Source organism: Musca autumnalis, unplaced genomic scaffold, assembly GCF_047663935.1.
Source record: "Musca autumnalis isolate F117 unplaced genomic scaffold, ASM4766393v1 scaffold_1, whole genome shotgun sequence".
Classification (NCBI taxonomy): Eukaryota; Metazoa; Arthropoda; class Insecta; order Diptera; family Muscidae; genus Musca; species Musca autumnalis.
In genome coordinates, this window is record NW_027411644.1 from 265,971,809 (window position 1) to 265,996,174 (window position 24,366).

Here is a 24,366-nt window from a genome sequence, read left to right on the forward strand (position 1 = left end):
TGTGGTTCAGCCCACAGTCCCCAGGGGTAACCCAATTCGTACGAAGTGTCCCTCCCCTGAGTATATCCAGATGATTTTTCCCCATAAGGTATTTTTAATTATTAGCATCAATGGAGACAGATATACAGGGGAATCTGCCACAAAAATATGAATGAACAATAATATGAATGAAAGTTACGGGATTAACTCAGCTAGATATGATAATCAGCCTTATCAATGTACGTGGGACGAGAGGTTTCTTGCAAATATGTCAATGTCCGGGTTTTTTGATGCTATTAAAAGATGTCAGCCCGCTATTTAGGGTTAAACTGGACCTCTTTAAAGAGAAAGCTACAACATCATCTTCAACAACTATAAAGTAGCAGAGGCAGCATCCGCATATCGTCGATTACAAGAACAATTGCCTGAAAATCAAACGATTTTCTTCTCTCTTCATTGCAAGTGAATGAACGTCGTCTAACTTACAAAGTGTTTTGGATTTCAATTAAATCAGCCGGAAAGTAGTCAAACGAAAATACTGCTTCACTCGGAGACCGTTGGTCCATTGTGTTCATTGTAGTGTACGTTTATCACAACTGTCTAAATTATTTAAGTTCATCCATTTTCATATCAAAATATTAACAGCATATAATACTTTAATATCAGGAGTCACCAACTTCGCTCTACATCATACCCGACATCTTGAAGAAGATGATGATAAAGTAAAGATGATTATAGGATATTAAGAAGTTATATATTGATGAATTGAAGTTGAAGGAGATGAGATAGCGATGATGAAAGTTTTGTGGACATTCGTTATTGGGTAATAGGTGAAGAAGAGGATGTTCCAATAGTATTGCCGTATTGTTGATCGATGTAGTATCTATCTCATATCTACCTAGTATTCGGTGTCTTCTTATTTGCAACAATTCGCACATTCGTGAATAACAATAATTCCAACTGGCATGGCTTCATGAATGATATTGACAGAAATGGTGAGAATATACAGAGGAATACTATCAGGTATCAGGGTAATAGACTTAGATAATGCCCAAATATCCGATGCCAAAAAATGCGCAAATAAGTTCTTCCAGCAGAACATCGCTCATTCCATCCAGCCATCTTTTCCAAGGCGAAAAGCTCCAAAGCTCATGGTCGTGATGGCATCTACATGATCATGCATCTTGGAACAAAAGACCTAGGATACCTCACTCAACAACTCACTAGAAGCACCTAATCGTTATTCTCGAGGTCTGGAAAGTTGCACGTGTCATCCCGCTTTCGAAATCAGAAAGGCAACTAATACAGAAGGATCACCCCATCTCCTTATTGTCAAACATAGCTAAGAAAGCGCTATTGCTGCCCAACCTCGCTAAAAACATAGATTTTGCGAATCATCAACGACGAGGGCTTAAAATGACATCGCCAGACATATTGCGAACACATCTGCCAAAATCTTTAGACACTGTTGACCACTGGCTTCTATGTTACAATTCGACTCAACATTGCCCAATATTACCAAGCGCTGGCTTGGTAATTATCTCAAGGGAAGACAGGCGTATGTTGAATTAAGAGGACGCACATCTAATTTTCGGAAATTTTAAATGGGCGTACCGCAAGAAATAGTTTTGTCTCAGCTTCTTTTCAATGTGTACATTTCAAAGCTTCATGCGCCACCAGAAGGCGTTAGCATGGTTTACTATGCCGATGACTGCACCATCATGGTATCCGACGTCAATATTGAGGAAATAAGAGCAAGCATGAATGAATTCCTGGCCACCATATCAGCCTTAATGCAGGAAAGAAAGCTGACTATATCGCCGACGAAGTCTACACTTACCCTGTTTACATCCTGGACCCGTGAATTAAGAATGGAACTGGATATTACAGTCGAAGGTAGAACCATCCCAACCGCTTACCTTAAAGGAAATGTCTAGTCTAGAAATAAGGTTCGCAAAGCCCTTACCGAGACTGGATAATGAAACCAGGATAATGAAACTCTAATATTCACGTATAAAGCCATTATTCGCTCCGTGTTTAGCTATGCGGCCCAGTCTGGACATCCTTCTTGAGTAACACCCAATGGCGTAACCTACAAGTGACTCAAAACAGTGCCCTTCGGATTGCTACCGGATATCTAGATGTCAAGTGTGGATCATTTACATGAGGAGACGAGGGTACTTTCAGTACGGTACCACATTGTTAGTTAGGATCCACCCACGGCACTTCCGACCGGATATCAAAGACGTATTATTAACTGACGTCAACAGATTGTCAAGAGCTGCAGGTCTGAACTGCCTAAATAGAGTCGTTACATCCTCCAGCAATTTCCGACAGCGAGAGGCAATTTCTCAGGTCCACCCGAACACGCTTGAGTGAACTTCGATCTGAATGGATCGACTAAGAATAATTCCAGGCACTCAAGACCAATGACCTAACTGTCAACAATCTCCGCACAATACAGATCGCTTATTCCCTTGAGATGTGTGGAATAGGCCCGTTTTCTACAGTTTTTCTTCCGGAGAAAGTGTCAAACAACTCAGTGATGGGGGAAAACATGTCTTCTTATTTTTTATCTTCTACCACGTTGTGGTGTCATAATAGGGTTAATTTTTATCGTTCGTACAGTTTCAGGCGGTTGAAACACACAAGAATTTCATTTTTCGCCAGAAAGCAGAGCAGATGTAAAGGAACCTCCCCCTACGCTGTGCCTTTGTTAACAGTTCACTTTACGGAAGTCTATCCTATGCACGAGTGGATGATTCTACTTTTCAGCATCTGATCAATCCATTCCACTAAGATAGAGGAAATTCCTGCATTGCTAAGAGCAATATTGATAAATTCAAGCTTCGCATTATTGAAAGCCCCCTCTATATTTACCTTTCAAGCAGTTGAAACTGCCACAGTCCCATCAATGCCCCGCCTGCTCGCGTTTGCACCTGAGTCAGATAGTTTCTATTTGCTTTCACTTTATCGCCATTTTGCAAGGATTTGGAGTTGATCCATATGGGAAGTCAATTGAATCCTTACCAGAGTATTTGGACACTTTTTTGATGGCAGCGACTTAGCCGCTTTGGTCGAAGACTCCTTCATTTTTCGAAAAAGAGGTTTTCTTCGTCTGTTAGTTCTTGTATTAAGATAAAAGCTTACATTTAATCGGATTAATGAAGTGCATATGTGTGTTATATATCGACGCCTCCAAACAATAGTATGCTAAGTCGACTTAGCATGTTTTCAAGTTCTTTACATTTTTATATTTAACGTCCTTTACCTTAAATTCTGTCAAATTTTGGTAATGATCGGACAATCCGAACAGAAGTTATAAACAAATATTTACTTAGCATAGTACTGAAGGTCAAAGAAATTTCCAAACTTTTAGAGCTTGTCCTGCAAAACTCGCTTTTCAGAATTAGCAAACTATTATTTGGAGGTGTCGAACGCCCTTTAACTTAAATTCTGCCTAATTTTGGTAATGATCGGTCAATCCGAACAGAAGTTAAAAAGAAATATTGACTTAGCATAGTACTGAGGTTCAAAAAAATTTCCAAACTTTGAGAGCTTCTCCTGCAAAACCCACTTTTTAGACTTAGCATACTATTATTTGGAGGTGTCGATATTAACTTACTGTCCGTCACAAACACACACTTCCTTCTGTGTGTTGAGAATTGAAATCCCACTTACGTTTTTGACGAAACAAAATTGATCCTTCATAACGTCTGTTTATATAAAAAAAATTGCGGGCTCAACCGGGATTTGAACCCGGGACCTCTCGCACCCAAAGCGAGAATCATACCCCTAGACCATTGAGCCTTATGAGAGTTTTTAAAAACAGTTTTTACTCCAAATTCAATTATATTTGTTTTAGATATAAATTTTTACAGCATCCAGACAGGACTCAAAAATTTATATATTCCGCCACAAATGCGATGTTCTTGTTAACAAATTGGTTATAGAATTGGCATATGTATGTACAGTTAGTCAACTAAATTAGTGAAAAACTAAAATTATTACAAAATTTTGAATAAAACAACGTTTTGTTGGTACAAATAAATAACAATAGATTTGATATTTTTACTAAATGTTTCTGAAACACGTTTTTAGCAACTTTTCCATTATACAACTGTCAATATTCGAAACATTTTGACAGTTGTATATTGGAAAAAATGTTAAAAACAACAAACCCCAAATTTCTTGAGCTGTTGATTAAATCATTTTTCAAAACATCCAAATAAAACTCCTTTGTCATTGTTTCATACAAAATCCGGATATTCCAACGCCTCCGCTTGACGTGCATACACTAACTGTCAGTTTTTCGAACTTTTGATTTTTTTTGTTTTTCAGGGCTATGAGAGGTTTTCGCCATACTTTTTTGGGTCCTACGTAATAGTATAACATAATTTTCGTCTCATCAGAAAATATAACGTCATCCCAGAACTCCATTGGGCGTGTAATGTTCCCAGTAGCATAGTTGAATCGCTTATCTATATTTTGCTTTTACTCGTTATGAATACTTGTAGTTATGTAGGATGCGCTTTTCTGACTTTTTCAATTAAAAGAGCCATTTTTCAGAGGCTGGTACACATCTCAACAAAACTGCCGACGTGAATAGAAAATAAATACTTATGTTTCAACGATAGACCCCATGATTTTCGATTCACGTCGGCAGTTTTGTTGAGATGTGTATCACTTATTAAATTTATTAATTTTTTTTTAATTAAAAAAAAAAACAATTTATATGCTTTGTTTCAATACAACTAAGAGAACTGATGAGGTCAAGTGGTATTGACTTTATTTATTTTCTTCTAATTCTATTTATTTTTTACAGACATTGCCCGAGAACGGATATTCAAGAGATATTAACCATTACATTTCGACATTATCAGACAGACCTTCGCTAGAAATTGTCATTTTCATGTATAGGCTAATCGAATATTTGTTATAGAAATTAATTTTGCCCACAAATTATTTATTTAAGAATTTTGGGTCCATTCCCTTTCTGGGCATTCGGAATAAACTAGAGTTGGGCAATCTCGTTCAATTGAACGATCCTGATCTCTGTCCTCGTTCAAAGACGAATGAGTAACATCATAAAAACCAACGTCTGAAATTAAGTATAGGCAGTTTTGTCAAAAAAATTACCGGTGTCCATTGAGAGATAGTGATCCGGATCGTTCAATTGAACGAGATTGCCAACTCTAGAATAAACGAAATTACAGGTAATTCGGTTGAAAAATGTACTCGTACCTAAAATCTTTCAAACCTGTATAAGAATTCAGTAACTTTTATGGATTGAAAAGTTGTAAACGTTTCGTATGCTTTTTAACAACTACAAAACAAACAAATGAAATTATTGTATAATAAACATGAGTATTGTTGTTAAAAAGTTACTGAATTCCTATACTGTACTCAAATCAAAATGTACAGGAAGAAGGGGACCGAATTTGATTTAAATTTATTTGATTTATTTATAGTGGCATAAGTCTGCTCCCCATTGTATAAGATAGTGTCCGAAATATTTTGTAAACGACTAAAGCCTATGGTCAATGAAATATTTGGGTCATATTAATGCATCTTTAGACCTCGCAAATTCACCATTGACTATATATTTACCTTGCGGTAAATTCTGGAAAAGACTCAAGAGATGAGATGATGCCGATTGACACCTACCACTTTTTTTATCGACGACATCTTACTCTGACCAGGACGCATTGAATCGAGTTTATTAGATAAAATTCTTATTTAAAAACAATGGGCTCAACCGGGATTTGAACCCGGGACCTCTCGCACCCAAAGCGAGAATCATACCCCTAGACCATTGAGCCTCATGAAGTTTCCTTGTTTAAAGGATATATACAAATTTTTGCAGCATCCACATAAAATTCAAAATTATAATATATACCTATTAGCACTGTTTCATTAAATATATAATGACCAAGACATAAAATCACTTTTTGGACCTTGTATACTGCATATGCATGAGTAGATTTAATGTTGAGTTCGGTTTTCTTTCAACAATTATTATGTTAAAAAGTGCAAATCTATGACTTAAAGAAGTTAAAATAATTTCACATGAGGCTCAATGGTCTAGGGGTATGATTCTCGCTTTGGGTGCGAGAGGTCCCGGGTTCAAATCCCGGTTGAGCCCATTATTTTTACATACGGATTATAATAAACGCATTTTGCATAATTCACGAAACTCAGGAGTTGTATAAATATTGCATAACTTTGAAAGCACACTCAAAGCAGCATTTGGTTCGTCATTCAGAGCACCGACCTCGAGGCCCCACTTACAAAAGTTCAAATTTTATCCGTTGGCCCCTCACCCGAAATGGTGTCAAGATGCATTTCTGGCTACGTCCCTGGTTCAGATCTACAAATACACCCAGACCTTGCGTCGTTTTCGAAGCTGCACTGTTTCCCAATTAGTAGCAATATTCGTTCAATTTTTGGTGATGCATTGTTTTAGGTTCTAAACTTAGATCTGAGCTTTATATATAAGCTTCATCAGTTGTAGAAACAGTTGTTTTTTTTCGATTCTTAGAAGGAGTTTTAAGTATCTAGCATGAATGGTGGTTGACCTTCAATAAAAATCTCTAATGAAGAAAATTTAACCCCAATCATGTTTCCGAAACGATTCGTTATATTGGCGAAGCTCGCAGATTGTTTTAACAAAGATCCTAATTAGCTACAACCAATATAAAATTCTACAAGGTAATTAATCTACATGAGGCCAATATGCTGTGAAAGAGCGACTTATTAGAAGAGCGACTATAAACTCATTGCGTGGCAGTGATTAATTTTATTTCTCATAAATGAATTGAATATATTATTTTAGTTTAAATAAAAAGTTATTTTTACTTTTTGTATGGGTATAGAACAATTTTATATTGTTATTTCTGATGTTTTAAAGTTATAATTGTTAATTTTCTTTTTTTAAAATAGTATAACTTTCTTAACGCTGTTGGAACTTAGCGGGGTTTTCCATAGAAAATGTTAATTCACTATTAGTCGCGATTTTGTAGAACACATTGTTGACGCGAAGCGATGTCCGTACTGAACCAATGATCAACCCATGAGTAAGAAATAAATGAACAGTCAGACAAGCAAGGATGCTTGGAATCCGTTTAAAGGTTAGAGTTCTGATTAAACCTCGTAAAGGAGATCCCACTCATCTCAGAAAGAATAAAGAAACTTCATGTGTGCAACCGCCTGTTTCTTTGTATAACAGTCTCATATAATCCTAGTAGGAACGTTAAAAAGTTGAGAAGAGCTATCGATGTGATCTTCTGCTTCTCTTTTGTACTTACGAAGGACGGAATGTCACAACTCATGATGTGCATAGCAACCCCTATCATCAGTAGTGCGATTCTGTAACTAGTTAACGAAAGAATGTTTGCATGATGTTTGCCACAATATTTTGTCGTCTCCGATTGTCAATTTCCACATAGGATTCGATAGTAAACATATTGAAACTAAGGGGTCGATCATCGATAACAATTATCGTTGAGTGGCATTGCCAGTTGTCAAAATTGATCCACGTATGGCAACTCTCAACTGAAGTTGCGAATCTCAGTTGACGAATCGGCTGTTTTTCAGCAACCACCAATTTTCAGTTGCAGTGAACATTTTCGAAGAAACAAGAAGTAAAATAGAAGGAAAAATAAACACTTTGTTAACAATTATTGATTCTTATCATCATTAATTAATTTTGTGTATCAATATGGTAAAAATAACGACAAAGCAGCAGTTCGAAATATTAATTGATAAACTGAGTGAAAATCCAAACTTAGCCCGAGGAGTTCGGGAGTTTTGGTGAAACCAAAGCCACAGCGGATGAAGCGTGGAGGTCCATTTCGGACAGTTTAAACAGCCATGAACCTCCAACACGAACACCTGAGGAGTGGCAGAGTCTGGATTCACTTTAAAGCAAAGTTGAAAAAGAAAATGCCTCAAAATAAAATAAACTTCAACGACACTGGTGGTGGTCCATCACAATAAGTGAATTTATCGCCTTTGGAGCGGACAGCAGCAAATCTTTTGCAAATGAATTTGGTGACAAATACAGTAGGTTCAGTTTAAGTACAAATGACGAACATCCTCCATCTATATAGCCAACTACACCAGGGAATTTCGTTTTTGAATAAAAATGGTTTTTATTTTGCCTTTTTTCCTCCTCTGTCAACCTCGAAACGATCCAATTTTGGCACAATTTGTCCTCTATCAAGTGGACAACTTCCTTCAATAATCTCGACAATGTAGATTGAGCCATGCAGTTGTTGAAATCATTGTCATGGGACTTTTGGAAACTTCCGTCCTCCAAGAATCGCAACGCTGCGCACACTTTTAAAAGTGGGGGTATTGCTGTTGATCTGTAACTTACTTTGAAGTCATCCTTTAACGTTTCCACAACGTAAACTACGGCATCCTTTGGCAATCGAAAATACGCCTTAAACCTGAAATAATTTACTGATTATACAGATCTTTCCACATGATCATCAGCTTACAGTGCAGATGGCAATTCCAATGGATTCGACTTGTCCCTCAAATTTCTTCTAATAGATGCAATGTCCTGTACATTTTCTTCATCATCAAAAAATAATTCCACCGAACTTATCATTTTTTGGGACAGCAAATAAAACTTGAAGATCCGAAGATTCAATGGGCGGGCAGGTTATATTCCAATCTAGGGTTGTTTTCCAAATTTGCTCGAAAACTTAGCCAAAATATTAAAATATTGTCCAGAATACACAAAAGAGTTATCCAAAGCGCAATTATTTTTAAAATGTTTTTTTTTTTTTTTTTTTTTTGGCGAATAGAGGTCACAAGTTTGAAAAAACACTGATCGATAACATGTTTATCGACCACCCAGTTGAGTTGACATTAATGGTACAACATTTCGTCTCAGTCGCGCAGACAACTGACAACGCAACTCAAGTTTAGTGGCAATACAAGATAGACCCATAAGAAAACCAAAAAATTAGTTCATAATATTGAAAGTTGCGAGCGTGGTGTGCTCCCCAATTTGTTTCGTCACCGATTGTCAATTTCCATATAGCATTCGATAGTAAACATGTTGAAACTAGGGAAACCAAAAATTTAGTTCAAAATATTGAAAGGTGTAGGCTTGGTGTGCCCCTAAAGACTACAGCCTTTTTTTCGCAATTATGGAAAATACTTAATTTTTGCAAATTTCTAATGAAAGAAATAGCTATTTCTCGAAAACCATAACAATTATTGAGTTCATTGTTTTTTGCTAGATAGGTAGGATTGTTGTCCCTTTCAATAAATTAGCTATCGTTTATACGAAATGAGATATTTTATTTTTCATCAGGTACTAAATTTTAGTGCAATTCCAAATTTAGTGGACTAGAACTTTTAGGGAACAGCATGGAACAAAGTTCCGTTTTCACAGAATAATATCTGAGAGTGTCCTCTTTCAGCCCATATATACTTTTGTCCCTAGCAGGTTCCGTACGTTTAACATTTTGTTAAATTTATTAAAATATATTTTTTCCATACCGTTTCGCACATAAATTATACATTTTTTTACACAAATGAACATTTTTTAAATATATGCGTTATATGAGTTTTATGAAAACCCAAGAAGTATTTCTTTAATTTTGGAACAAATTTTAAATTTCTTGAAAATTTGTTTGTGTTTTTATGGTTTGTTTATTGGTGTTTGGCCATTTTTCATAGTTGGAACATATGGAAAAACGACAAAAAAATTCAACATTTCAACTTTGACCTTGAATTCCTCTGCAACCACTAGACCGAATTTGACAGCTTTTGATGTATCGAAAAAAAAAAAAAATATGGAAATATCTCTATCTGTCCGGGATATAGGACTACTCTGCAATGGTGGTGCACGAAAAAGGGAGAAAGGGAGGAACAAGGAAATTGAAAACGCGGGAGTGTGAAAAAATCGAGTTGTACAGGAGCCAGGTTATCTTTTCTGGATGTACAGGAAGATGAGCCTACCTACATATGTCAAAGCCATAATTTTGTTGTTTCATCACTCTTTACTAGAGTTTTCGGGCTTCATTCTTTTTGTCACACAATTAATATAAGTTTTACATTTAATATTAACTGTACAATCATTTTGTTTTCATTTAACTCTATATATATATGGGCAAAATTATTGAAAATTTAACATCGTTGAAGCCAAGGTTTACCCCTTTATAACTCGCGAATAGTGGTTGTATATTGTACAATTTAAATGCTTTTGGATAAAATGAAATGTTTTTAGACTTGGCAAAAAATATTGGCCTTCAAAGTTGATTTGCGCGGAAGCTGTGGCTATATTTATGTTAAAAAATGGGTAAAAATGGGTTGAAGCCAACGTGACTTTTTTTGTTTTCTCTCGATTTGTGATTAAACCACATTTTCCCCGATTTTCCTGTCAAAGTGAAAGTAGAAGCCAACTAAATAAGGATCATCCCACCAATGTATAACTTTTCAAAATTTGATCTGCGTCTACCATTAAATGATGCTGACATTTTGAAGCCAGATTTTAAGTGTTTTTTGAAATTTTCTTATAATTTCGTTCCGCAAACAGGTTTTGCAAAAAATCATATATAGGAATGAAGAACTCACGATTCTGATTTATTTGATATATGTGTCGTGAATGTAGCCTACACAGCTTCAGGGAAATCTGTATCCAAATACGAAAATTTTGTGCGAACAAATTTCTAAAAATCAAATATTTCGGGTCTAATTTGTACAATTGGCATTCGATTTACTTGTGCATGATTGCAAATTTTGGATTTTTACGTTGCGGATCTAATAAATCAATACTCGTTAAAATCCATCTACTAAAACGCGAGATAGGAGAAATTCCAAGGTAGGAAAATGACCTAAAATTGTTTTCGAAAATATCGCGCATTTTATCGCGTATTCTGTCGGCCGTTTCCACTACTATGAAAAAACTAGTGCAGCATCTAACTTTTTGCGGAAACAGAGATTTAAAAACTTCACTGATAAGGGAACTGCATTCATTTTATCCCAAAAATAGTGTGTGATGCTACATCCACGGTTCTTGACTGATTGCCTTGAAATAGGTATACATCGATGCAGATTTTCATGGTGACACTAAAACCGGATGCGGAACGAAATTGTATGAACTTTGCGCAAATTAGCGATGTTTTATAGGTTTTTTAATGCTAAGATGCAGCCGATGCTACATCTTAGCGTCCAAATTATATTTCGAAAAATATATACAAATTAAAAGATATGGTCTTGCTGTACATGAAAATCACATGCGGACAAAACGATTTTGATAATTACGCGATTTACACATATTTTAATAATGCATATATGTAAAAGCGGTTTATTTGAACTCTATTTCCGTTTAAAATGACTAATGATTTATTTCATGAACCCGATAACTTTTCTCAATGGGAAACCTTCTATGTGAATGTAGATAAAGCAAAATCCGCCCATTTTCTTTGGGAGTTTGAAGAAAAATAAAAGAAGTACTCCTATAGAATTTTTCCAATATTTTCAACTCTAGAATGCATGTGAAAACTATTAATCCAAACCAAAATTGGTTTTTGTAACACAAATATGTGCTTATTTTGGCTATAATATCCTAACTACTATCCCGATGATTATAAGTTTGGTCTCATTTGATTCTCCGTGATGTCTTTATTTAAAACTGTTACTTTTTTGTAATTTTTGACGGGTAAATGGACCTATATTTTCAAAAAATTCGGATTACATTTAAAATTTTGTCAATTTTTTGTAAATTCCGCGAATGCTGAGTAACATTTTACAAATATTATGCAATCTACGTAATGACGTCACTTCGTGATAACTTTTTAGTAACAATTGTGCTCAATAAAATAATTAGCGTTTTTATAATAATTGTTTCTTAAAAGCAGAAGTAAAACCGCGATAACATTTGTCCGCAACAACCAAAAATTTGCTCGCGAGCGGATTTGTAAAGGGGAATTTTTTCTTAGCCTGTGTACCAAAAATCGTTGATGTAGCGCGAAAAGAAAAAATTCAATTTTTTGGAAATGGAATATGAAATAATTGGCAGTTTTGCCCATATATATTAACTCCGTATTAAATCCACACCATCGTACGAATGGTTTTCATTTTGTTTTCAATCAACATTGTATCTGCTAATCATATTATTTTCGCGATCAAAAATACTTGTTAACACCATTGCAATTTACTTTTTGTTATTTTTATTGTTAAAAATATAGTTGATTATGAATTTTAACTGAACTAATTCGCCTTTTCCGCACGAAAGATGAAAGGGAATTCATAAGGAAATTTCTATAACTGGGTCTAAAGAGTTATGAACTTCTTTAGAATGGTTGGGTGGGCGGTGGAACCGCTAGTGGCTGTCTGATACCTTAGGCCACGTCTTTTCTTACGTCACTTCTCTTACTCCTTTTCTTACTCTTCCCCAACTTCATTTATTTCTGGGGATATACTCCCCTAATAAGAGCTACCTTATTTAAATTTTACTTTATGTAAGCGGACCCGAATGCTATTATCCGAGGAAAACAACCTCCCCATGACTGAGCACGGCTGGGGCGAGAAGGTAGCCACTTCCTCCGGAAATAGAACCAGGTAGGGTGGGTCGTTACACCACGAATGATGTCAATCTGAGCACATGATGATGAGCAATTTTTAATAGTTCGACACAATCATGCTCACTTTGAACACGGTACGTTGTCAATTATCGAAGCCGTTGACACCATTTCGTTGTCAAATTGACAACTGCGTGCGTATGGTGTCATTTTTTCTCTGGGTGTATACGATACTAGCGAATATCACGGAGATACCATAGATCTAATCCCAGAATAGGATAATGTAAAGGTACCAATAAGTCGGCTGAAGAATAATATGCGTGAACAATTAAATCATATAGTCATTGAAGTAATTGGGACATATTAGATTTAGACCTGGAACATCGATGACCAGATATCTGGAAGAGGCTTAAGAGATGCAGATTGGCACTTACCATAATTTTGTCGATTACAAAGCGGTTCAAACGGTTTTCAGTTCGAATCGTCTTACTGAAACAGGCCATTAAAGTAATTAAAACCATCTCACATGAGGCTCAATGGTCTAGGGGTATGATTCTCGCTTTGGGTGCGAGAGGTCCCGGGTTCAAATCCCGGTTGAGCCCATTGTTTTTTTACTTATGGCTTCTTATAAAAGCATTTAGTTTAACCCTTGTTTGTTGATATAAGATAAAACTGATAGATAATATAATAAAACCCGAAATGTATAGATCTTTGGAAGACGTTGATTGATAGGCTAACTTCCGTATCGTCATTTGCTTTGTGTTGTTTAAACTTCGTCAAAATATTTCAATTGCACACTCATACATTGTTCCTCGAAAATGAAACTAGAAGTATTAGAAATAAAAGCCATACCTGCGTTAAAAATTCGTATTTTTTATGTTTTGAAACACGTTGTTTCGCAGTTGTTACGTACTATGGCGTTAAGAAACGTAATACTTCACACATTTGCAGTAATTTGTCACGCAACTGACGATGCGGAAGTCAGCCAAAGCTATTTTTAAAAATTTTTTGATAAAAAAAATTCTACAGCATCCAGATAAGATTATTCTAACTCACAGATAGTTATGAAATAACTTTTTGGAAATTACACATTTCGTGCGAAAATTGTTATTCTTTGACAAGAAAAACAGTTATATTACTAGGCAGTACAAATTCTAAACGAATATATAATTTATTTTTCTGTTATGTTAGAGAACTAATATATGTGTATTTTTGAAACAAAATAATATAATATAAGCAGTTATAAGAACCCCTCCAACGAGATTTCAGACAAAGTGACAGTCTATCGTGTTACCTATTACTGGCCAGTATGTCATATCCAACAATAGTTGTTGTCATATCCAACAATAGTTGTTGTCATATCCAACAATAGTTGTTGTCATATCCAACAATAGTTTTTGTCTGCTGGACAATATTATTCTCTTCGACAATTTTATTCTCTTTTCGCGGTTTCGATGCCGTGGTGAATTGTGTTTGTATGAGTTTCCCCTTATCTTTGTTTTTATTTTATCTTTGTTCTCTTTTTGTCTATGTACACCATGAGATTCTTGTTTTTATTTGTTTCTTCTTTCTCATTCTTCTTTGTGTTTTGATAGTTGAGTTACACCACAATCTGAGAAGTGTTTTTGGTCGTAAATTGTGTTTTCTTTTCATATTTGTTGTGGTTTTATGGTATTCCTTATGTTGGGGTAGGTGATGGAGGATAAGCGCAATGGAGTAGTTATGTTTTTTCATTCAATTTGTTGTATTTTTAGTTAGACCTGGCAAAACCTGGCCATGTGTAGGGTTTGCCAATGCTCATAATATGTGGAAAGTGTATACGAGAATATTCGATAAAATCAAAAATTTCAGTAACAGGTTTTCTGGGCTGGCAATAGTTTTTGTAAAAATTCTAGATCATGATAGTTCCTACCATACGTATTGTCAATGATTTTTACAATATTGAGGAATTTCGCAAGTGGTTTTTGTTTTGTATGTTTGTAGCAAACGATGGATTTTTTGGATTTGCAATTGCAATGATTGAACAAATGAATTGTTGTAACTAAAATAGATATTGTTGTTCCAACAAAAGCGAAAAATATTTTTTCTCTGCGTGTAAATATCAAAATCATTTTGTCCGCATGTGATTTTTATGTACAACAAGACCATATCTTTTAAGTTGTATCTATTTTTCGAAATTTAATTTGGAGGCTAAGATGTAGCACCGGCTGCATCTTAGCTAATTTGCGCAAAGCGCATACAATTTAGTCCGCATCAGATTTCAGTGTCCACCTTGAAAATCTACATCGATATTGTATATCTATTTCAAGGCGATCCATCAAGAACCGTGGAAGTAGCATCACACGCTATTTTTTTTTTTTGGATAAAATGAATGTAGCTCCCTTAGCAGGGCAGTTCTCCAATCTCTGTTTCCGCTAAATCGAAGATGCTGCGCTAGTTTTTTCATTGCAGTGGTAACGACGCGCAGAAAACGCGATAAAATACGCGATATTTTTATACCCTCCACCATAGGATGGGGGTATATTAAGTTTGTCACTACGTTTGTAACTACTCGAAATAATCATTGTAGACCCCACAAACTATATATATTCTTGATCAGCGTTCAATTCTACATCGATATAGCGTCCGAACGGATTGACGTAGGTGGATGAAATTTTGGGAAAATCTATTATATGTACGTAGGACTTTTGGTATTGAAAGCGGGCTATGTAGGTCCACGCTTTCGTATAGCCCCCATACAAAATGACGCGTCGTCGTTTTAAGGAATTTTTAAGATATTTGTCCCATTTTACCACCGGATTGGTTGTAATTAGGTATTTTGTGTCTCCAGAGGCCAAAAAACATTCCTACCAAAGTTGGTTTATATAGGTCCACGTTTTGGTATTACCCCCCCATATAAAGTACGCGTCATTTTAATATATTTTGAATGTATTAGTCCCATTTGACACCAGAATCGGTTGTAACTTTGTATTTTGCATTTCCAGAGGCTAAAATGTTTATATAGGTCCACGTTTTGATGTAGCCCCCATAGGACGATATCTGCCGATTATCGGTATATTGAAGGTTTTGGCCTCATTATCACACCAAGATGGCTGAAATTTGGTATTTAGTCTTCGTTTGGGGTATAAAACTTTCCCCCAGAAATTCGTATGTATAGGTCCACGCAATCATATAGCCCCCATAGAACAGTACCTTCTGATTTTCGGTATTTTGAAGGTTGTGGCCACATTAATCCACCGAAATGACTGAAATTTGTGGTGGAGGGTATAAAAAGTTCGGCCCGACCGAACTTAACGCTTTTCCTACTTGTTAAAAACAATTTTACGTAATTTTTCTACTTTGAAATTTGTCGTAAGTCGCGTTTTAGTAGTTGGATTTTCGCGAGGAATGATTTATTGGATCCGGAACGTAAAAAAAAACTAAAATGTGCAATGCTGTACGCGGTATTCTAATGGCAATTGCAAATATTAGACCCAAAAATATGATTTTTAGGAAAATGTTCGCACAATATTTCCGCATTTGGATGCAGATTTCTACACGCAGAGAAAAAATATTTTTCGGTTTTGTTGGAACAAAAATATCTATTTTGGTTCCAAGAATGTGTTTGTTTTGTACAAACATTGTAATCCAAATCCAAAAATACCATCTTTTGTTCCGAACATAGAAAACAAAAACAACTTTCGAATTTCCGCAATATTGTAAAAATCGTTAACAATACCGATTGTAGGAACAATCATAATCTAAATTTTTTACAAAACATATTGCCAGCCCTGAAAACCAGATACTAAATTTTTTGATTTGAGTGTATATACTTCTCATATACACTTTCCACACAACTTTGATATAAATATCGCGTATAATATTACGAGCATTGATGAACGCAATACATGGTTTGCTACTTCAGCTGACAACAAAGACAAACAAAAAGCAACAAGCAGCCACCACAACATAAGGAATAATTAAACACCATAACAAACATGAAAAGGAAAGAAGAATGAAATAAAGAAGAAGAATGAAACAAAATAGAAACAAATAAAAACAAGAGTTGGTATAATACATACACACAAAAACAAAGATAAAGGCAGCATGTCATACAAAAACACCCACAACTCACCAATTTTTGGATTTAACAAAAACGATTGTTGGATTCACAATACTACATAAGGAATCCAACAATATGTTAACAATACATATTTTGCTCTTGGAATATTGTTGGATCAAACATATTTTTTTCTCTGCGTGTATGAAGCTGTACCGACAACATTCAGAAATATACATATCAAATAACTCAGAATCGCAAGTACTACAATCCTATATCTGATTTTTTGAAAAACCTTTTTGAGGGATGAAATTAGAAGAAAGTTTCAAAAAACACTGTAAATCTGGCTTCAAAATGTCAGCATCATTTAATTGTAGAAGCAGATCAAAATTTGAGAAGTAATACATTAATGAGATTATTCTTATTTAGATTGCTTCAACTTTTACTTGGACAGGAAAGTAGTGAGAAGTGTGATTTACTCACAAATAGAGAGAAAACAAAAAAAAGATAAGTTGGCTTCAACCCATTTTTACCCATTTTTTAACATAAATATAGCCACAGCCTTCACGCAAATTATATTTTAAGACCAAAATTTTTTGATACGTTCGTTTTATACAAAAATATGCAATTTGTATAATATACAACCACAATCGCGTGTTCTAAAAGCGTAAAACTTGTCTTCAGCTATGTTAATTTTTCAAAAATATTGGTGATATACACTTTCATAAGGGCAAAATATGCCGTTTCACACAATTTGGAGTCGATTTAGCAATGTCCGTCCGTCTGTCTCCCGGTCTTGCTGGCTGGTGCACACTATAACTCTCGACCGGATGAACCGATTTGGTCCAAAAATTTGCCTTCGTATTATTTTCACCAAACATAGTTTATGTTCGAAGATGGGCCATATCAGTCTACTCCTTAAGGTACTTCCCCCACAAACGTTCGAAAATGTTCGGAAAAATTGTGCGAACGATAACTCTTAAAGGTAGTAACTGATTTGGTCCAAACTTTTAACATCCTGAAATTTCTACCAGACATATATGAGATTCCAATATGGACTCTATCGGTTCACTCCTTTGGGTACCTCCCACACAAAATTTTGGAAAAGTTCAGTTTAGGACCTGCCCTCAAATCGCTTTGATTTTTGTTGTAACAACTTGTATTTGCTATCCCCATTACGGCAGTACAAGTTTTATCAGGGGCAAGTCCATACTTGCCCGAAGTTGTAAAAAATCCTTATGGCACCAAGTGTAGTGATTGGAGCGCACGATAACTCTCGAACGGATCTGCAGATTGAGTCCAAAATTTGGCAATCTTCATATATTATACGAACTTAGTTTAAGTTCGAAGATGAGCCTTTCGGCCCACTGCTTTAACTAAAATGGTGCACTCTAGGTTGGTTTTAAAAAATCGACGTTGAATTTTTTTGCGTCACCCCTCTAAAGGGTTTCTTTTTGTTAGATTTTAAGATTGCCAAAGTTTGAGCACTAGGCTAGGATTTTAATCAAAGCTATATATATGGCCCATGGAAACTTGGAGTCCCCCGTGGCACGTGTTAACATATTCCGATTGTGCTCAAACATTGGCAATCTTAAAATCTAACAAAACTAAACACTTTAGGTGGGTGCAGCATTAAAAAAATCTGACATCGATTTTTTCCCTTTGAGTTAAAACCAGTCTAGTGCACAAGGTAGTAACAGATTTGGTCCATACGTTTATGGCTATATATTTCAACGACACATAGATCAGGTTCGAAAATCCGCTATACGAGGCAGTTCGAAAACTTCTTAGCCTAGCACAAAAAGCGCGGTATAAACAGAAAAAAGTTAAGTGTTTTAGAAACTTCCATCTCTGTTATGAACACATGTTAAATTTTCCTTCATATAGAAACAGGTGTTCAAAAAAGACGCATCCGCAATTTTTTTACAATGGAAAAATTAGAAATGCGTTTTGTCATTAAATGTTTACATAAAAAAGGTTTATCGGGACAAGAAATTCATAATGATATGGTGAATGTGTTAGGTGAAAGTGCTCCTTCATATGCAACAGTAAAAAAATGGGTTGCTGAATTTAAACGTGGTCGTACAAGCATTGAAGATGAACCACGTAGTGGACGTCCAAAAACAGCAACAACAACAGAAATTGTAGCCAAAGTGCTAGATATGGTATTAAATGATCGACGAATAAAAGTGCGTGAAATTGCTAATGTCATGGGCATCTCAAATGATCGAGTCCATCTCAAATGATCGAGCTTTCTGCAAGATGGGTGCCGCATTTGTTAACAGTCGATCAAAAACGCATAAGAATGAACATTTCTCAAGCTTGTTTGGATCGTTTTAAGCGAAATAAAATGGATTTTAAGCGTCGTTTCATAACTGTTGATGAGACATGGATCCACCACTATACTCTAGAGACAAAAGAACAATCCAAACAATGGACTGAAGCTGGAGAGTGCCCCAAAGAAGACAAAAACAATTCAATCGGCTGGTAAGGTTATGGCAACGGTTTTTTGGGACTTCAAAGGTATTTTATTGATTGACTATCTGCAAAAGGGTAAAACTATAAATTCAGAGTACTATTGCAACCTTTTGGATCAATTAAATGTACAAATTCGAGAAAAACGTCCTGGCTTACAACACAAAAAAAAATAATTTTTCATCAAGACAACGCACCAGCGCACAAGAGTGTTTTAACAATGGCTAAAATCAACGAATTAAAGTACGAGTTGCTTGACCACCCACCTTATTCTCCTGATTTAGATCCCAGTGACTTTTACTTGTTCCCAAATCTAAAAAAATTCCTTGCTGGGTAGCGTTTTACCTCAAATGAAGATGCAATTACAGTTGTAAACCACTATTTTGAAGACCTTGAGGTAAACTAGTTTAATCAAGGGATAGAATTGCTAGAAAAGCGTTGGACTAAGTGTATTGAAGTTTCAGGAGATTATATTGAAAAATAAAAATATTTTTGAAAAACTAACTATTCTCTTTCATTGATAGGCTAAGAAGTTTCCGAACCGCTCTTGTATATGTCAACTTCTTCGGGTACCTTACACACAACATTTGGGAAAAATGCAGTTTAAGGTGTGCAATCAAATCGCTTTGATCTTTGTTGTAACAACTTCTACTCGCTTCCATCAGGACGGTACAAGTTTTTTTCAGGGGCAAGTCCATACGTCCTGAGCAAATAGCGCAAAAGCTGTTTTTCGTGGGCAAGTCCATGCTTTCAGACCAACTGAAATGACTGGTGGGCAGAATTTCTATCGAAAGGAATGACTGCCAAAATAAGATCGACTTCCAATGGACTATGTCCATTGTCCATTCCCTTAAGAACACCTTCCGCAACATTTTCGAGCTTCAAACCAAATATATTTTTATACCCTCAGCATTTATGCTAACGAGGGTATAGGTATACACTTTCATACGGGAAAAATGCCTCATCAAAATGCCTCATAAAATAATGGTTTTAGACCCCAAGAATGTTTGGACGAAATCCGTTTCAGAAAATTTGGAGTTGATTTAGCCATGTCCATCTGTCTGCCTGGCTGGAGCGCAAGATAACTCTCGAACGGATCAACTGATTCGGTCAAAAATTTGGCTTTCACAATATTTTGTCCAAACTTAGTTTAACTTCGAAGATAAGCCATATCGGTCCACTCCTTCAGGTAACTCCCCCACAAAAGTTCAAAATTTTTCTGAAAAATTGTGCGTACGATAACTCTTGAAGGGAGTGACCGATTTGGTTTATACTTTATACATCCTAATATATTTACCAAATATAGATCTGGCTTGATTATGGACTATATTTGTCCACTCCTTCGGGTACCTGTCAGTTATGACGGTAAACGTTTTTTCAGAGACAAATCCATACTTCTTTAGAAAACAGCTCCAAAGGCGTTAAAAACCCCTATGGCATCATATGTAGTGGCTGGAATCTCCTAATATTTTGTCCAAATTTAGTTTAACTTCTAAAATGGTCCATATAGGTCCTCTTCTTAGGTTACCTCTCCCATAAAAGTTCAACGTTTGTGCCTAAGTGCAGTTAAGGCTCTGTTGGAAAATCGTTTGTAAATGAATACCGATGGTGTTCGTTGTGGTCATGTCTAGAACGATATTATGTTATCCGTGGACAAGTCAATGCTCCACTGAAATGACTAGTGGGCGCGACTTCCATAATGGACTATGTCGGACCTTCAAGTACCTCTTCCGCAACACTTTTTAACTTTAACGCTAACCATAATTTTTGTCGGCAAGTTTAAATGTCCAGAAATTGCCAAAAAATTCTGAAATGACCCCAGACATTGTCTGAGGGTATATCTCTGTCGGCAAAGCCGACTGATACTTTTTTACTTGTTGAAAACAAATTGTATATCCCTATAATTCGACATGTCCTTTCTCCAAATCAAATTATAAAACTCTCGTTATTAAAAGTGCAAAAATCTAATTCTTTGTCTAAAAACCTGTCCAAGTTACCTATCGTGTATCGGCCCATTCGTTTTAGAGATATCGTTGACACCGCAAAACGCTTTTACAAAAAAAACTATGCAATATTTATCAACAACAAAAATTCCAAAAGTACCATAAGATGTTACTTAAAAATATTGGTGATTTCTTTGAAAAAAATTTATGAAAAATATTTTTTTTGGTCTGTTAATAGTTTTTTTTCTTGATGGAGAACAATAGGTGAGACCCAAAATTCTCAATGTCAACTTACCTCTGAGTTATATACCTACCTACCAAATTAAAAAGCATTACAATTCCAGCTTTCTTCAAATTTGTGTTTTTATTTTTGAATTTCTCTCGTTTTCTTATCAATTAACATGAATTAATTGTTCAATAAATTTCCAAAGATCTGATGATGTACCAAAAAACAGATATTTCGATTCAATTCAGATATTTTTGAGAAAAAAATATAGTTTTTTATTTATTACAATTTGTGGTTTGTTTCTATATATTTTAGTTGTCGGATGTTGAGGTTAATGTTGAAATGAGAATTATTTGATTTGCCAGTACACTTTTGTAGATGTTGCTGTTGTTGTTATTATTGGTGTTAACAAAAAAACATTAACTTATTCACTAACATTTAAGTCTTTCTATTTTCTATATAAAACTCTTTGTTCATGTTGCTGTTGTTGTCGTTTTATTGAATCATTCATATAATTCTTGTTTTTGTATTTTAAATAATTTAAATATTTCCATATTTACATTAGACAATTTTCCTTGCGGCAATTGTCAGTTTGTAGGTGAGAGAGGGTGTTAAGAGGCAAAGGGTTACCATATGCTTCACCTCTCTCTCCATCAAACTGATAATTGCCGCAAGGAAAATTACCTAATATAAGTATGGACTATGTTAATTGTTTTTGTTTAAATATTTGAATATATGTTTGGTATATATTTGAGGGTTTCGTTCTGTTTTTCTGTTTATAATGGATCTGTGTATATGGGTTTTGCTATTGATGTTTCTTTATATAGATTTCATATTTTCAAAGAATATAAATTATTATTTTATTTTAAAGTTTTATTGTGTCTCTGTATTGTTTTATAGTTCTTATTTTATTACATAAATATTTGTTATATGGGATATAGTTTTATTTTTATTAGTTTTGCTTACAGAAAATATATACATTTATATGTTATATCTCTTAAATTGTTGGTTTTGAAAGTATGTATTATTGTTTTGGACCATTTATAAGTTTTGGGTACATTTTTCTCTTTCTTTTTTGTTTTTGTTTTCTTCGTGTATATATATTGTTTATGTTTAGCAGTTAATAAATGTTTACATACATTTTATGTATTACCTCCTATATCTATTTTTTTGTTGTTGTTTAATCTTCTGAGAATATCCAGGCTATTCTAGGAATCGATTTTTTGTTGTTGTTGTAATATCATTTAAATAAAGTCAGTGCGTTTTGTCAGTGTTACATTCTACACTCAATTATTTTGTTTGTCTAGATCGATTCAGGTTTTTTTTTTGTTTTCTTTGGGAGGGAAGTAAATTTCATTTAAGTTGTGAAATTATATTTCATTTCAATTTTTTCAATTTAGCTTTCTAGTTGGTATAGTCCTGGATTTAAAGAAAATGTATGGGACAATGTAAGGTTTTCAAAAAATATGCCAATTTTTTTATTTGCACAAAATAAAACTGTACAAAAAATATTTTTTTTTTTAGTTTAGAGTTGTGTTTCCTGTTTTAATGTATTTTGTTTTTTATGTTTTCTTCTTCTCTTCTTCTTCATTTTATTTGTTTGTACGATATGTTTTTCTAATAGTTAAAAAAGTTCCTTTACATGAGTGATATATACGTTCTTTTGTTTAATATATAAATATAGTCTTTGGCTAAAGTATGCGTAAATATATTAATTAATAAACATAATATGTTTAATTTTACATATTATTTGTGGACAATGGATCATTGCAGTACATATTTCTAAAATATAGACAGTGCTACGCGTTCCTCAGATCCATGAAATTTATTTCAAGGATATTAATGGCTCATTAGCTTTCATGATGTAAAGCGCGGGTTTGCTGATAGATTTCGAAGCGGCAAAAACATGGTAGTTTGCGGTACCACATTTAATCATGTCGACATTTATAAAGGCAACTGGCTGTCTCCAGACCAAAAAAAAAAGAAAAACAGTAGAAAAAGTATATGTCGGCTCGGCCGATAGAGATATACCCCCAGCTTCGGACATAAAGAAAAAAAGTATCACACAATACTTCTGACGTCTATATAATATGATGTACAACGTTTGGACCAAATTGGTTTTTCCCTTCGAGTATTATCTTACGTACTACCCACTTTAGATGGGGCCGGCAGGCTTTTTTTGAGCTTTTGGGCCATTATCTCAAGAAGTAAGGATTTGCCCCTGAAAAACATGTACCGTGTTAATGGGGGAAAAAATACAAGTTGTTACAACAAAAACAAAGAAATCCGAAGTCCAAATTTTGATCCGATTAGCCCGATCCTTTCGAGAGTTATCGTGCGCCCCACCTACTACACATGGTGCCATAAGTGTATTTTAAAGCATTCGTACTATTTTCTCAGGAAGTATGGACTTTAACCTAAAAAAACGTGAACTGTCGTAATGGAGGCAGCGAATTTGAGAGCAGGCCTTAAACTGCACTATTCACAAATTTAATGTGGGAAGCTCTTGAAGGAGTCCATGCTCGAACCTGATCTATGTCCCGTGGAGATATTACGATAAGAAAAGTATGGACTAATTCGGTTACTCCCTTCAAGAATTGTCGTGCACACAATTTTTCCAAACACTTTCAAACTTTTGTGGGGGAGGTACCTGATGCAGTGGACCGATATGGCTCATCTTTGAACATAAACTAAGTTTGGATAAAATATTACTAACGCCAAATTTTGGACCAAATCAGTTCATCCGTTCGAGAGTTATTGTGCGCCCCAGCCAGACAGACAGACGGTCGGACATGGCAAAATCGACTCTAAACTGTCTGAAACACATTGCGTCCAAACATACTTGGGGTCTTAAACCATTGTTTTGATGAGGCACATTTTGCGTAAATGCTGAGGGTATAAAAACAAGAAATCAAATGGATCACATTGTGATATATGGAAGACATTCATCGTGCATATTGGATGTACGATCGTTGCGAGGAGCAAACATAGACTCGGACCATTACCTTGTTACATCAAAGGTACGTACCCGATTAAACTGTAATCATTATTCCAAATTTTAGATTTCCGGCTCTACCGTTCACCCAAAAACCAAATTTTACTAAATTTAGTACCATTAAGTACTTTTCGTACACATAAGTACGAATTTCCACATACCTT

At 35.1% G+C, this 24,366-nt stretch overlaps 4 non-coding genes across 4 annotated transcripts; 2 read left to right on the forward strand and 2 right to left on the reverse strand.

Moving 5' to 3' along the window:
* Window positions 1-3,717: 3,717 nt before the first annotated feature.
* On the reverse strand, window positions 3,718-3,789 carry TRNAP-UGG (transfer RNA proline (anticodon UGG)). Its single transcript has one exon. It is a non-coding gene; the product is annotated as a tRNA-Pro (tRNA).
* Window positions 3,790-5,729: 1,940 nt separating this feature from the next.
* Window positions 5,730-5,801, reverse strand: TRNAP-UGG (transfer RNA proline (anticodon UGG)). Its single transcript has one exon. It is a non-coding gene; the product is annotated as a tRNA-Pro (tRNA).
* A 251-nt stretch (window positions 5,802-6,052) lies between these two features.
* TRNAP-UGG (transfer RNA proline (anticodon UGG)) lies at window positions 6,053-6,124 on the forward strand. Its single transcript has one exon. It is a non-coding gene; the product is annotated as a tRNA-Pro (tRNA).
* A 6,930-nt stretch (window positions 6,125-13,054) lies between these two features.
* On the forward strand, window positions 13,055-13,126 carry TRNAP-UGG (transfer RNA proline (anticodon UGG)). Its single transcript has one exon. It is a non-coding gene; the product is annotated as a tRNA-Pro (tRNA).
* The last annotated feature ends 11,240 nt before the right edge of the window (window positions 13,127-24,366 follow it).